Here is a 5,523-nt window from a genome sequence, read left to right on the forward strand (position 1 = left end):
CATTGGCTTTTTTTTTCCCTTTTGTTGCCCTTGTTTTTTATAGTTATTGTCGTTATTGATGCCGTCATTGTCAAATAGGACAGAGAGAAATGGAGAGAGGAGGGAAAGACAGAGAGGGAGAGAGAAAGACACTTGCAGACCTGCTTCACCGCCTGTGAAGGGACTCCCCTGCAGGTGGGGAGCCGGGGGCATGAACCAGGATCCTTACTCCAGTGGCTTTGTCTTTCTAACTGAAAAAGTCAGGCTGAAGCTCCAACAATGGCCCCAAAATAATTCTTAAAATCTTTATTCTAAAAAGCCTATAGCAGGCTTTTTACTTTAATAAGCAGTGTTGAGTAATCCCCTCATTTAGCTTAAACCTTCCAGAGCCCTTTCCCAAACCTTAAGACCAAGTGTCAGCCAGCCTACTGACATCCCCAGATATTTATTGAACTGGATCATAACCAACCACTTTTTGGATTTGGCTCCTAGAGGAGAAGTCCCCCCTCTCCTGACACTGGAATTTCCTTGCTGTCTTGCTGTTAACAGTGGTGGGCTCACGCTCAAGTATTTGGGTCTAAATTTCAACTGCTCCCTCCAGCACTTCTGTGTTCATGAGGCCATGAGCTCTCAATTATTGTTAAAAAGGGTTACTATGGACTAAATTACCATCTTCCAGAGTAGTCACCTTTTTCATTTATTTTTATACTAGAGCACTGCTCAGTTCTGACTTATGGTGGTACAGGGGACTGAACCTGGGACCTGAGAACCTCAGGCATAAGAGCTTATTTGCATAACCATTATGTTATCTCTCCTGTCTTGAATATTCAGTGATTTCAAGGAAGTATAGGGAAGACAGACATAGGGGTGAAGGGGTGACTCTAGGAATGATAGGCTTTTGTGTGATGAGTGTATGTGCACGTAGACATCAAATTGTAAATTTTTAAAAAACTATTTATTGTACATTAATCATAGTTCAGTTAAGCTGTAAACCTAGAAGTAAACCTTACTTTCATTGCTAGTGATTTCAAAAAGGAGGAATTTAATAGTCATTTTGAGGCTGTTAAGTTCTAGCATCCTCACAGGTAACAGAACACTGGGAACCAAGGCACTTGATTCTGACCCTGCAGGCCAGTCCCAAGGAGATGAGAACCTGTTGGTATGCATGAGACCCCTTCTGTTTCATTTGGTTTAAATCCCCCTTGCTTAACACTATTCTATTTACATAACCACTTCATTCTATTTACATAACCACTGTTAACAAGTTCCACCCTCCCTCCAGGGCATTTGTGGTTCAGTGATAGGATTCTCACCTGCTCCACCCCCTCTTTGTCACACTCTGATTTTCACCAGTCACTTTTCTCTCCACCCTCTCTATGTCACATCCTGTTTCCACCTTACTTGGCAAGTATATATAAAGACAGCATTGTGAGTTTTATAGTACTTTACCTTGAGTTTAGCTTAGCTCGGTTTAGATTGTGCTGCGTCCTGCAGTGAAGCTAGCCCGGCGAAAACAACATAACCCATCGAAAACAACAAGAACCTTTTCTGTGCACTTCCTGCTCTGTACCCAGAACCTGACACAAAGAGGTCTATAAATATAAATTTAATATATTAATGTTGCCAGAAAACGGAAGGAAATTGAAAGTGGGGATCAAGTTCCAGACTAAGGGCATTCAGAAGACTGGGTCTGGGGTAGGGAAGACAACATAATAGTTATGCAAAAGGACTTCCATGCCTGAGGCTCTGGGATCCTAGGTTCAAACCCCTCCTCCACCTCCCCCAACACACACACACACACACACACCATAAGCCAGAGCTGAGCAGTACTCTGGTAAAAAACAAAAACAGGACCACCTTGGTCTGACCCTCCTACCTTCCTCCTGCTCTCACCCACATACCCCTCCATCAGAAACTTAAGAATGGGGCCAGGTGGTGGCGCACCTGATTGAGTGACATGTTACAGTGCACAAGGACCCGGGTTTGAGCCCCTGGCCTCCACCTGCAGGGGGAAAGCTTTGCAAGTGGCGAAGCAGGGCTGCAGGTGTCTCTCTGTCTATATCCTTCCTTCTTGATTTCTGGCTGTCTCTATCTAATAAATAAAGATAATTTAAAAAAGAAAAAAGAAACTTAAAGAACAGGAACCAGGAGTTTCATTAAACAGATAGCCCAGGAAGAATGAGTAAACACTGGGACCAGTTACTTTGGGAAAAATGTATTTATGAAATCAAGGAAAATTTCAGGGCTATTGTTGGGGTTGACAGTTTGTGGGATTGAATACAGAGAAACTGGGAAGGATGGGGTGGGGAAGTTTCTATCCCTGTGTTGTCATTCACAGTGAGGGCCATTAGATCCCTCCCCCTCAGCCATCCTAGGGTCTGCTCCCCTGGACCTCTGGAGAAACCAGAGTTGTCCCCTGACTCATACTTATGCTTAGCCAAATGATCTGCCCTCTGGACCATTCTCTGGGCTGTTTTTTAATTTTCTTTCAATGAACATCATATACAGGGAATGTAACAGCCCTTTTATACCCTCCATTAACGCTGAGAACAGAAAGGGGGAAAGTGAGGTTTTATGGCCCTTCATTGCAACGACTTGGTACTTCCAGTGCTCTTCTCTGCAGCTGCACACCTCCCTCCCTCCAGCAGCCTCTCCCCTCTATCTTCCCAGGTGGAAAGCAGCACCCATGCACACAAACATGGGAGCTGAATCTCCTGTGCTCCAGGACCTCACTGACACAGCTGCTTTGCTCCTGGCCAAGCCCTAGAGAGGCCCCCAGATTTCCACAACAGCCCTACCCCAGGCTGCTCCCAACCCAGTGTGTCTCCTGCAAAACCACTCCAGGCTGACCCTAGGTAACCCAGCTGGAACTAACTGAGAGCAGGAGTGGGAGGGACTGTTGTGAGGCCACCACTGCAACTCCAGGCTTTTTTTTTTTTTTTTTTTTGTAATTTACTGAAACTCAGCCTCACTCTCACCTAGCAGTTGGCTGGCTGGCAAAGAGCAAAAGGGAGGAGACTCAGAAGGCCCAGAGGGGAAAGAGAGAGAGAGAGAGAGAGAGAGAGAGAGAGAGAGAGAGAGAGAGAGTGTGTGTGTGTGTGTGTATTTCAGTCTTGAGAACAGAACTGGAGGTTACAAGCCAACCCTGAGCTTTCTTTCTTTCTTTCCTGAAAATCAGATTTGCATCCTTTGTAGACTGGACACAGTGACCATAGGAGACCATGAGCCTAAATCAAGAGCTACCATCTAAAACATGATGCACTGGACTGTGCACACTGAAGGAATTCCAGGCCTCTCAATCTCTCCTCTCTAAAAACAACAGTGTAGGGGGTCGGGAGGTAACGAAGCAGATGAAGCCCACATGGCGAAAAGCACAAGGACCAGGAATAAAGATCCCAGCTCAAGCCCCTGGCTCCCCACCTGCAGGGGGGTTGTTTCACAAGCAGTCAGGTCTGCAGGTGTCTATCTTTGTCTCCCCTCCTCTTGATTTCTCTCTGTCCTACCCAACAACAATAACATCAATTGTAACAATAACAATAAGGGCAACAAAATGGGAACAAATGGACTCCAGAAGCAGTGGATTCGTAGTGCAGGCACCCCGAACCCCAGCAATAACCCTAGAGGAAAAAAATAAAATAACCAGTGTGGGTGGTGAGGGGAACGGTGGTGCACCCAGTTAAGCGCACATAGTATTAAGCATAAGGACTCTAGCAAGGATCCCAGGTTCGAGCCCCTGCCTCCCCACCTGCAGGGGGGAACTGACAAGCAGGTCTATCTTTTTCTCCCTATCTCCCTCTCCCCTCTCAGTTTCTCTCTGTCCTATCCAATAATTTGGGGGAAATGGCTAACAAGAGCAGTGGATTCTTAGTGCCAACACTGAGCCCCATCAATAATCCTGGAGGCAAATAAAAACAACATTGTACTCAGAAGCCCAGAGGCAGAGGGGGGAAATGGGAGCTGATCTGGGAAAGCAAAATGTTAAAAGGAGAGCTGTTTCTCTTCAGTCTCTCTTCTACTGTTCCCATTAATATTCTCTCTCAATTTTTAGGAATATTTTTCTATATTAAGCCATTAGCCCCATGAAACAAGAATAAAAGTTCCATTTATTTTCTCTCTCCCTCTCTCTTCTATCAGTGGGGCTTCACTGTTCCAGCCAACTTTTTCATATACAAAGACACATTAATGCTCCCCTCAGTGCAGTGGGAACTAGAATGAGCCTGGGTCATACATAGCAAAGCTGGTACACTATCCAGCTTAGCTGTTTTGCAACATTTTTTTCTTTATTTTTAAATTTTGCTTTGTTCTTTTCCAATTTTTCCTTTGATGTGTAAAGAAAAAAAAAATGTACTCCTTTCAGTGGAGCAAAGAAGCCGAAAATGGAGTAGAAACAGGGAGATAAACATTATTTTAATTATGATGACTTACTTATTTTTTCCCTTTTGTTGCCCTAGTTGTAATTATTTGTTGTTGTTGTTATTGATGTCATCGTTGTTGGATAGGACAGAGAGAAATGGAGAGAGGAGGGGAAGACAGAGGGGGAGAGAAAGACACCTGCAGACCTGCTTCACCACTTGTGAAGCGACTCCCCTGCAGGTGGGGAGCCGGGGGCTCAAACCTGGATCCTTACGCTGGTCCTTGCACTTTGCGCCACCTGTGCTTAACCCGCTGCACTGCTGCCCAACTCACAGGATTATTTTATTTTAAACTTTGATGGGACAGAGAAATTGAGGGGGAAGAAGTGAGAGAGAGACAAACAGATACCTGCAGTACGGCTTCACTGCTTGTCAATGCTTCCTCTGTATGTGGGGGACCAGGGGCTTGATCCTGGTTCCTTGCACATGATAATGTATGTGCTCAACCAGGTCCATCACCTACCCACCTACCCTTTTTTCAAATTTTTTTATATTTATTTATTTTCCCTTTGTTGCCCTTGTTGTTTAACATTGTTGTGGTTATTGATGTCGTTGTTGTTGGATAGGACAGAGAGAAATGGAGAGAGGAGGGGAAGACAGAGAGGGAGAGAGAAAGACAGACACCTGCAGACCTGCTTCACCACCTGTGAAGTGACTCCCCGGCAGGTGGGAGCCAGGGGCTCGAACCAGGATCCTTACGGCAGTCCTTGTGCTTTGTGCCACGTGCGCTTAACCCGCTGTGCCACTGCCTGACTCCCCTACCCTTTTTTTTTTTTACCGACAGTATTTACTGGATTGATTTCTTTATATGAAAAGGCAGAGACAGAGGCAGAAAGAGTGAAATAGTCCACAGCTGTGAAGTTCCCGCCAATGCAATGAGGCCTGACTCAAACCTGGGTCTCACACATGGCAAAGCAACACGCTATCCAAGTGAACTATTTTCCCAGCCCTAAAGTGTATTTCTCCTGTGTTAATTTTTTTTTTTTACCAGAGCACTGCTTATGGTGACTGGGGGGTTGAACCTGAGACCTTGGAGCCTTACATGAGTCTTTTTGCATAACCATTACACTATCCTCTCCACCCCCCCTAAAGTGTATTTCTTACTGTAGCTCATCAGTTTTGAAAGCTAGTG

General features: G+C 45.2%; 1 protein-coding gene across 1 annotated transcript in view; it reads left to right on the plus strand.

Annotated features, from left to right (window-relative positions):
• The window catches only part of GPR89A (G protein-coupled receptor 89A), a 327,321-nt gene that overhangs the window by 236,569 nt on the left and 85,229 nt on the right, over positions 1–5,523 (plus strand). The gene's annotated exons all lie outside the window — the stretch shown is intronic.

This window comes from Erinaceus europaeus, chromosome 11, assembly GCF_950295315.1.
Source record: "Erinaceus europaeus chromosome 11, mEriEur2.1, whole genome shotgun sequence".
In the NCBI taxonomy this organism is placed as follows: Eukaryota; Metazoa; Chordata; class Mammalia; order Eulipotyphla; family Erinaceidae; genus Erinaceus; species Erinaceus europaeus.